The following is an 11,503-nucleotide window of genomic DNA, read 5'->3' on the forward strand; positions in this document are numbered from 1 at the left end:
TTATCCAACACAACGTAGTCAGAGGAGGTGGATTTAGTTGTAGATTTGGGCATGGTGAAGATGCCAAATGTTGCAAGGTGCATTCTAGCAGTTGTGAGGATAATGACAGTTGTTATTTGCTGAGGAAGAGTAGGCTAGACTCCTCTTCTTCGGTGGGAGTTATGCATAACAAGGGGGCAATGGAAAATGCATTTACGCCTTTCGATGCCATCGTCAAAGACACTATCTCCTCAATCAGTTTTTGTGTTGGTTAGGTGGTGTTGGGGCACAATATGATGGAGACAATCAGGGCTGAGGTTCTTCAGTGTGAAGGATGTTGTGTTGCCATGGGCCCTGTAGTCCTTATTATCTACTTATATTCTAGTGCAGGTTGCTGGCTTGCATTGTGAGTGGCCATGGTAGGGGCTTCACGATCGTTTTGGTTCCTATCAAATATTCTCTAATTTATTCTATGGTAGCTCTATTTGTGGCCTTGTGCCATTTTCTTCATGGTTATTTTCAAGGCCCTAATGCTCCTCAAGTGGAGCACTTCATTTTGTCTTTCGAATGAATAAAATGGGTCCATATTCGCACTTGCCATTTTCTATTTCATGAAATCCTTTTAAAGCATGGATTTAATATTCATCTAAGGGATTGATTATGTCAAAAACCACATCGTATCTCCTCATGTGAAATTTATTCAAAATATGAAGAAAACTCTTTTATTCTTACACTGATTAAATTTTCATTTATTGTGTGATTGATGCTATGATCTGAAAGTAATTTATACATTATACTAAATTTAGCAATTTATGTATTTGGCTAGGATCATTTGGATAATAGTCACCTAGGGTTGAACTTTTGTAATGTACTTAACCCCAAATACGTCAAAAGATGAAATATGCCTCAAAATATGTGAAAATGTGTCCTTACCCGCAAAAAATTCTACTTGAGGGGAATCGAAGCTCTTCCTTAAGGTTTTTTCTCACCCCTTGTTACTTGTAACATCCCCTAGCCACTTGCTTGAACAGGGTGTCCAACCTCAAGACTGAAGTGGGCCTTTGACCAAACCCATGTGTAACTTAGTGCTACATGGTATGATATCAAGTTGGGTGTTCATCCTGTAAATCTCCTTTTTTGTTGAAATCCCTCATCGACATGGTCTTAGGCTCTAGTTTTAACCTAAGAACAAGGATATCCATCTATGGCTTGAAAAAAGAGAATGTAATACATGTAATGATTTGTCTTATTACATGTAAAGCATGCCCGAATGGATCCTCATAGTGAAATAAATCTTTGGAAGAACCTTCATCCATCCAACCATACACCTTCTATACGCTTGTTCTTCCCTTGGATGATGAAGAGTTCTCAGGCTTGATGTATTTCAAATGCACATAGCATCCCAAACTGGTGGATATGGGGGTCTTGGTGCTAACCTTTGATATATGAAGAGAATGTGATCTCTGTGAATGAGATGCTTGCTCCTAGATGGAAGATTGTAATATTTCAACCTTTTTAATCCACTAAGGACTCTATGAAATTCCATAGAACTAATATATTTTTCATCATGTTGAGGTTTTATGCAACCATGCATCACAATTACTAGTTTCATGGAACCATGTTGGCCTTCAGAATGCAGGAAACAACACCAATCTGGGCCTTACTATGTTGAAGTGCCGTAACATCTTTACACAAGGATGTTGGTATTATACAGGTATTGGTGCTTTGTTTGGATTTTCATTACTCTTCGATGTGTTGTGTTGCTTAACTTTTCTCTTGCATATCTAAATCACGGGTTACTTAAATAAACACATACCTTCCATTCTCTCTTTTTTTGTATTTTATCAAATCATTTCCAATATGAAATGATATGGTATTTCTTTCTATGTATCTCTTGGGAAATATCAAGTTGTCATTTCTAAAGAACCTTATGAAGAAATTCAATCCCAACATAATGATCCAGAGTAAGGGCTCAATACAAGACCATCAAGATTAAGAAGAGGATGTTTATCATGTTCTTTGTATTCTCTATCTTTTGAAGGACATTGACAGAGAAACCAAAGTTTTAATTCTACAAAACTAATCAATTTATCTTATGACATGGTGCTAGATCATCATGTTGGTGACTTTGCAAAAGATACCAATTTGTAGACCTTTGTTGACGAAGTCATGGGATTTGTAGAATTAGACAATTTAGCGGATGCACTAGTAGTTCTGCCTAATGTGACTCAATTGTCAACAGAACAAAGGAAAAGGCTAACAACAGATATTGAGCTTGTTGTAAATCCTTCTATAATTTTCATGGATGAACCGACTTCTATTTAGATGCCATAGTAGCTGAAACTATTATGTAAATTGTTCATAATACAATAGATACTATAAGGACGGTTATATATACCATTCATCAACCTAACATTGAAATCTTTAAAGGTTTTTATGAGATAAAGCAAAATATAGAGTATATGATAACTTGTATTCTTTATATTAGTGTGGTGATTTTTGACTTACTATAATGGGTTCAATTATTGTTGATGAAAAGATGAGGGAAAGTCATTCACGTTAGGCCACTGGGTCATAATTCTCACAATATTGTTCAATATTTTGGGGTAAACATTTTTCAGCGTCCTATGGCTAGAAAAGGAATGGTTTTAAGAGAAAACTATCAATTTAATGTCTAAATGTGAGCTAATTTTCTTACTTTCACCATGAAAACTCCAGGCTATTCAAGGAGTAGAAAATATCAAAGAAAAATACAACCCAGTTACATGGATGTTGGAAGCTAGTTCTATTGTTTTCGAACATCATCTAGGGATAGAATTTGTAGAGAATTACAAAAACTATCTCTCCACAATTAGGCATTAAAGTTGTTAATGTTTTGGCACTAGAATCCTTCTACTAGCATTATAACAAGTCTACAGGATACTAAGGTATCCACTTCAAAGTCACATTTCAATATTTCATTCTTTTTCTTGGACATGAAGGCAGAATAGAACTTTCATTAAAGAGGTCAACTCAATATCTGTTCTTCACCACCCAATACCCTATTGGCATTATGATGCATGTGTTGTCCTTGATGGCAACTCACTTGTAACAAAATAGGTATATGGTAACTAGATGAATCCACAGGTCAGTTCAAAGGTGACAAAGTGATGGAACAGAATAACATAATGATACGACAAAGGTTTACAAATTAGAATCAGATGTTTGATAAGGGTGAATATTTGAAGATATATATGCGGGTTCATTAAGGCCGAGTCGCGTATACACACAAGTACAAAGAAGAAAATCCGCATACATGTTAGCACACTAATTTAAAGAATACCAAGGGTCATTACCATGGTATTAGCCCACAATATTGAGCACTGTAACAGTTACTTGACCTCGTCCAAGATTACCACTGGCACTAGTGTAGTTTTGACTCATGGAATTGGGTAAGGCTCTAACTATATAAGGAGATGAAGATCAAAGTGCTAAGTGTGCATGTGAAAGGGTTTTCGGTGAATACCTCAATCCAAAGAATATTTGCAGTGTAAGGGCCATAGTTGACACATAGATATGAAATAATTATGCACCAATGAATATAATGATAGATCAATATCATGAGACCTGGAATGACTTTCCATTGTATGATCTACTCATGGATTGACTATATTTGATTATTAACGCATGCTTTTATCTTTTAATATTATGATCTAGGTCTTTCTGAAGAGCTGCACAATTTTAGGTCAAAATTTGTAGATTTGTGTGCTGGTCGATCTCGATCAAGTCACATATACACATGGGTTCATTTATTCAAAGTCACATATATAAATGAAGGGTTTCTATTCACAAATGACTGATCAACCTGATCAGTGTTGTCATATCTCTGTTGTCTAGTAATGATGTCCTCATTTTGATCTGGGTTGGGTGATAATGCTTGAAGTAGAATTGATTGAACGATGAATTTGAATTTGGTTACATGTTGATTGGTTGAAAGGATTATTGATGTTCTTAACTATATCAAAGTTCTTTAAGCTAACATAATATTTCAGAATAACTCTGGTTAACTCTGTGTGTGATTCATAATTACAAGTTTTTAGTATATTGAGACATGTATGAATGTTTCTCTACAAAAAAGTGTGTATACACATGGGTTGCCTTAAGTGAAGTAGTGTATACATGTGGGCATATGAATGATCAGGGTTACAGTTGATTATGTGTGTTGATGCATTATTCTAAGTTCAGTTCTATGTTTTGGTTACAGTGATCTCACTATTCTATTTGAATTAAGTTGGTGTTTTCTTTAGTTGATCTACAAGTTGTGATGTATTAAAGAAGGTGGATCTTGTGTGAAAATTTATGAAACATCGTCCACGAATGTTGTTGATGGTTGGAGGCTTCGGTGAGGAAGTCGAAGCTTCCTGTTGGTAGTAGCTGGTATTTAGATCAGGGGTTTGGAGCTCCCTTCCACTAGTAGCCAGAGAATAAGTGAAGGTTGTAGCCTTTAGCAAGTGGGTGCATGCATACTGGCATGAGTCTGCACTAGTACAAAAATGTAAGAAGTTTTTTATATTAATAATTTTGAAGACTGAGATGACAACAACAATGGTTTTATCTCACATTGGGTTTCCACCTTAAATCCTGTGTTCATGTGTGTTTCTTATGTGTGATTGTTTATTCTATTCTTACTAAACCTACTTACTCCTTATCAAATGCCTCATAAATCTCTTACATTTTGGTTTAGTTTAACAGATAAAGGATTAGATGTCTTACAAGTTTACTAAGAATACACTAGTTTATTTTACAACAGTCCTGTACATATGTGATTTGGGTTCAGTAAAGTCATGTAAATATTTCAAAAAAGAGAATTATTATTGTGAGTTTTTTAAATCCTTATTCAGTCCCTACCACCCCCCCCCCCCCCCACCTTAGTATTTTTCCAAACATATTCATAATCATTCTTTGGGAAATTCACATCATGTATGTAGAAGTAGTGGTGGACTTACTAACAAATTATTGATTATAATGTTGTTAGATACTTCCTCACACCTACCTGTGCATTTATCTTTGAAACTATCTTTTAGAAAGTCAACACAAAGTGTTATGTAGTTTAAAATATCTTTCATGACAGATTACTGGCCAAAATATTTTGTTTTAATAGACAGATCATCAAAATGTGTGATGTTCTCATTTTGTATTATATAGACTCTCCTTAGATACTAATGACTAGATTACTACATATAAGGGGCATGAGCAATGATCTCTTTATCACTTTTGAGGATCCGTATGGAGTAGTTATATTCTTAGGAGTAAGTAAGAAACTTCCAAATGTGCAAACATTGGTTGTAGTAGCAAGAACTGTGTTCTACAAAGAAAAGGGTGCAAAAATGTACTCTACATTTCCCTATGCTTTGGCTCAGGTTAGTCCTATATCATTATTTGACTTTATTGTAGACATTTGAATTCTCCATGTGGCAAAGATTGGCCAACCATAGTATGGGCCTATAACATTTCCCACCCAAAAGTAAACTTTGGATTTCAAATCCTTCAGTTAATATGTGCACACTATCTTATTCTCTCATATTAGTATTAATTGATGCTAAAGGCTCCCATGGGATTTGTGGATGTGCCTTTCCCAGTTTGGAAAGGTCTTGAAAGGTGCACGACTATGCAAAATGGTAGAGTAAGACAATTTTTAAGTCTTAAACATTAAAATTGTCTTTAAAAAATATCTCAAACCAAGTGAAATACAATTTTCATAAGATAAAATATAGTAAACTAAGTGAAATACAAATGCCTTTAAAAAACTTGGTGGAAGACGTTTTATTAAGGGAGTTTCTCTAGCACCAAATCATTCCCTTGATTCAATCCTTTCCTTCATTCTCTGTGATGAACCAATTGAGGGTTTGCATGGTAGTGGAAGCAAAGTTCTTATGCCATTCTTGACCTATCATATATGAACCCTAAGGTTAAGAAATAACCTGAGCTCAAGTGTGATTGTTTAACAGGGAAACTAGTGATATATTGACAGAGAGGGACATCAGGTAGTAATCATTCAACAATGGTGGCAACGGATTCTATTCAATTCTTCTGTTAGAAGAATATGGCCATAGTCGTGACATATTGCAAACAGGGTTGAATTTTGATCAAGATCAATGGCAACCCCATTGATCCCTAGAAAGGGCATTGACCAAGTGTGGGATGCAGGAGGACTAGTAATAGCCATGTGTTTACAGTATTGTGAAGGTATAATGAATGGGTTTGTATAAAATCTTAATGGTTGAATGGAGGAGTGGAAGGATGATTTGATAGAATAGTTGTTGGGGGAGAGAGTCACAAAGGTCTGGGGAGAATTCAAAAGATTACTAATCATCATTGGCCTTCTAGTTAATGAAATTACCTTTGCTTAAGGTACATACCTTTCTCTATTTTCTTAAGTGTGGTAATTCATTCATTTTTACTTCATGTTGTAATGTAGTTTTGTGAAGTAATTTGAAAAAATATTATGTCGCTTATATTTTTTGTGTGTATATAGATTGACCTATGTGTTAGGGTTTACCTAATGTTGTAAAGTGATTCTCTAAAGTAATTTGAAAAATATTTTGTTGTACCTTATATTGTGCATATGAAAATTAGTTTTGCTCGCATTGGTTGTATACCAAAAAGCTATAAGAGTCAACAAAAGGATACTTTACTCGAAGGTATCTAAATAGAGTCTGCTGAAAATCTCAAATTTCCTTTAATTGATAATAATTCAAACCATCATTTTTCATTAGGTTGATCATTTCTAATCGTATTTGTTTGAGCTTTTTCATTATGGCATGGGGAAGCTTGGCATCTTGATCTGTGAAATGTATTAGTTTGTTCATGTCAATTACCAATTCTCTTATTCACATATCTACAAGTAATGATACCATACTAGGGATTAAATGTGTTGATTTTGGTACAGTTTTTATTTTTATTGATTGCAGTAACTTCTCTTTTCATATTGCCCAAATTGTTAGTTTGGATGTAGAATGAAGTTTATGCACAAGATTGCTATTTGTCCTCTTTACTTTAAATTCTTCGAAATTAGATCTGAAGGGGTTCTCCTAATTTTGTTAATTGAGGGAATTACTTGGACCAACCTGCATGACAAGTGGGATAAAAGTCTAAGTTGTCTTACTAGAGCCTTCAAATGAGTATGTACTTAGATAACAATTTCATGCCAATAGTTGGGATACTCAGGAGAGATAATATTGAGGTTGTTGGAAAACTGTCTCAATTATATACCTAGCATTCCACTGGAAACAAAAATAAAATTTATGTGTGGGAAGTTACAATCTCCACACTATTTCCTATATGACAAGTGCCGAAGAGCTTTTCTACATTTTAAAATATCTTTGATAAAGCCTTGTAGCACAAAGGGTAAACAAGGGATCTACCACCATAGTAATATGCTGCAACTACAGAGATCAATTATATAACAACCGCATGCCAAAGAGGGTCTAGATGGCATCAATGATCTTTGTTTTTCAAGTTCTGGTTGGAAATACCCTTTATGGATATAAATCCTATTATAGTAGAAAACATAAATTTTTCCTACATAGGAAAGCATAGATTCAACTATGCATTCACTACATGCATCTGCCTCTATGGTTTTGGTGGGAATTTTTTTATTTGAGTTAAAGCATTTTGTAAAATGTCTTTTTCATAGGTATTATCAATTGGAAATGTATAATAAGAGAGATTCCTACCATCACAAGGGAGCTTAAATCAAAGTATGCAAAAAATCGATACATGTAGGAGTTAAATTCTATAGATAAAGTAATTTTCTTTTGAATATGGGGGAAAGGCTGAAAGGAGTGACCAATTTCAATGATCCCATGGAGACTTATAGGGATGTGATTTATGAAATGCTACTTCAAGATTCTATGAAGCTTGTAAGGCCCCACTGTAACAATTAAAAATTAAACCAACTACTCTTGACATCTTCTGTTTTGAATGCAAAATTCACGACTCCAAAGGGTGAGGCTACCAAGTCATAGTTCACAAAATTTGGTAGTTAGATGTGCTTCAACTAAAGCAACTCCACTCTGTGGGTGTGGGTACAAGATTGACATTTCTGGAACCCATATGAGTGGAGGTGTTGGATGCTACATCACACAACTAAAATATTATCTTTTTTCTATGGCAAGGGATTGATCTCCACATTTTCTTTGGTCTAGACCCTTGGACAGTAGTAGATAACCTTGTTGCTTCCACTAAGTGGGGCATACACTTGTACTTTTCAACCGGAATGACCATATTTTCCATTGGTGTACTTAACTTATATTGAATTAAATAGAAATTGGTTTGACGTTTGTGGTTTTGTATATCACTCCTTTTATGAATATGTGAGTTGAGTATGCTATCCAAAATGTGACTAAGTGGAGGACTCAAAAGCATCCAGATTTTGTCTCGACTGTTGAAAGAGGCTATATATATTGATATCTAAAGAATAAAAGAAATTAGGTATTTGATATTGACTTAAATAGAAATTGGTTTGACGTTTGTGGTTTTGTATATCACTCCTTTTATGAATATGTGAGTTGCGTATGCTATCCAAAATGTGACTAAGTGGAGGACTCAAAAGCATCCAGATTTTGTCTCAATTATTGAAAGAGGCTATATATATTTATATCTAAATAATAAAAGAAATTAGGTATTTATATTGATGCAATAACAAAAAAGATGATTGGTTTTATTTTATATTAAAATATGTTGCAAGTGTTATAATTATTCTTCACTGTGCGTTTCAAAAATTTGGTAGTTAAATATGTTTCAATTGCAGCAACCAGGGTCCTCCTTGAAGTAGGATTTCATGAGATTCCTCTCTGAAAACTATAAGTATGACATAGCCCTGATGATCCATTCAGAACTTAAAAATATTCTTAAAAAACAGTGTTGAAGACTGCCAATGCCCTTCCAAGTACACAAAACTCCTATGTTATAAGAACCTCGAATTCTTCATTACAAGGCATTCAAGCCCATTCTTCTATTGGGATGCCAAGACTTTGTGGGCGTGGATGTGAGAATAAAAGTGAAAGGAGGGCATACTTGTAGATCTATGCCATTAGGCAGAGCATTGTGGTGGCATGGATATAAGAATCAAAGTCAAAGGAGGGCACACTTGTATATTTATGCCATTAGGCAGAGCATTGTGAAGGTCATAGTTTCCTTCTACCATAAATATGTGGATGAGTAGTCAAAGAATGATATAAAGGATATCCACATAAGGTATGATAGTAATCTGTTTGTGGTTGATCCAAGGCACTGCAAACCCAAGAAGTTCATAGGTCGCAGTTCTCGTGCTTGTTTCCAAAACTCCTATCGTTGAAGTCCTACATGTCATGGTATTTTTGTTAGGCTTGTTGAGTTATTTTTTCATATTATGGAATTCAACTTGATTATTTTCATTTAAGGTCATCATAAAGTTTAGGGTTTGGGGATATTTTCATGTTTGCTACAACTTTTGTAGGCATACTAGGTTTCAAACTTATGAGTGACCAAATGAATCCTTACTTTTTTTGAAAACAAATCTTGATGCCATTTTCATGACCTAGAAAGGGAATTTTTGATCTGGAAGAAAAGGGGGAGATAAATGCGTTCCAGGTAGGGGTATGTTGATTATCAATGGAGAAAAATGTAAGGAAAAATTTGGGACTAATGATGTAATCATGTACCCAAACTGTTTTACTCATAAGAATGCCCATGGAAGTGAAAAATATCATTATAGAGACCCCCAGAAGAGGGGTAACAAGTCCCATATGCATTCATGATATTGTCGTAGACTTCAGTAGGAACCAAAAACATTAAAACTATGAAACTTTTTTGAAATCCTTTGCAGTCTCCACTTCTTTGACCATCCCACTAAATTTGTATTTCTTTACTGTGTGTTGATAATCCTGAAACTATGACACAAAGAATGTACATGAATCAGTTGATTTTATTTTCAGGAGCATGCTCATGAGCTTAAAATTTAAGTAAATGTGTATAATTTAAATTTTGAAGGAACAAATAGTTTTACCCTAGATTGTTGTTGGTTATAAACTTTTATTTTATGTTTATTTATGGAACTTACCTAAAATATTGTTTCTTACGATTGTTTGAATAGTGATTTTGTAGAAAAGAAAATTGAATAAGCATTTTCAAAGGCTTATGCTCAAATTTTCATCCCTTATTTCCCATGATAATGTTGACTATTATGCTTACATAGGAAGTTGGGTTGTCTCCTTCATTTGATATTGGCTCTATAAGAGAGGTTGCATCCAAATTGTACATTCTATTCAATTCTATTAACCTTAGTTATATAACATTACTTATAAAAATTTGCATGCACACATGGTGTTCCCTTGGAAGTAAATTGTAAACGTTGAAGTTTGGTTTAACAAATCTTGTTTTTATCGCTGCATTATAGACATCATAACCTATGGAATGTATCTTAACAAGTACCCATTAACACACCAGGAGACATATCATATAAGTAATAGACAATAAAAAGTCACCTAAATTACTTAAACAAGTGTTTTTTAAGGTGTCAATTGGAATACAACACAAGTACACAACCCAGGGCTTCTAGACTCAAAAATAATGACACAAGTTGGCATCCATTGTTGGCATAAAACCATTCTAATTTTTATAACTTATGTTGTCTCTAGGAACAATATCTTAAATACAACCATAGCATGATAATTTCATGTAGGTAGAATGAATCCCATATAACTACATGCAAGAGTCCAAGTCATATATGATAGCTTTAACTATGTTATTCCTTAGAACTAAACGAAATATTTGCATGCCTGAATTTTGTGAAGATTTTCTACTGAGTTGGTTGGTTGAAAAACAAATTGTACCTAATGATTTACCTATGCTATCATTGAGATCAAGATATTATTTTTTTAAGGCCCCAAAAGGATTGCTACCTAATTTTCATTGGACTTAGCGAATATTTCCCATTTGACATAATTTGCATAAATTATGTTGACAATTAGGTGATGTTTGTGGTAGTAATACATGCATTTTCCTAGTGGTATTTAGTTGATCTTGTAGAAAGTTTATCCTACCATACTCTATCATGGTATATTTAGATTTAGGACCCTTGATTCCATGCACATGTTTCTTCTCAGGACGTGATTCCAACAATGTCCACATTCACCTTGTGACTAGTTTGGAAATACATGTTACCATGTTGTTCAACCTTACGAAGTTCCTTGCACCAATATGTTGGCATGATGACAATTAATTCAATGAATTGTTGAATCAAAAAAATATCATCAACTCCCGGGATTTCCAAGGTTATATCAATGCACATCCAACCTCATTATTTGACTCAGAATTCTAGTGACTAGTTCTGATTTGCTGAGAGATAATTTTCCCTCAAATATTTGGTGTAATTGTGTGGAAATTTTAGACCATTTTCATTGGTGACAATCATCCACATTGGGCTTTAACTCACTGTTTTTTTTCTTGTTGTAATTCCCTAACACTTCTAGTGTTTCATCCATTTTGGTATGTTGGTTATTGT

This window comes from Pinus tabuliformis, chromosome 3_2 (assembly GCF_031772625.1).
Source record: "Pinus tabuliformis cultivar Carrire ecotype Pingquan chromosome 3_2, CPIR1, whole genome shotgun sequence".
In the NCBI taxonomy this organism is placed as follows: Eukaryota; Viridiplantae; Streptophyta; class Pinopsida; order Pinales; family Pinaceae; genus Pinus; species Pinus tabuliformis.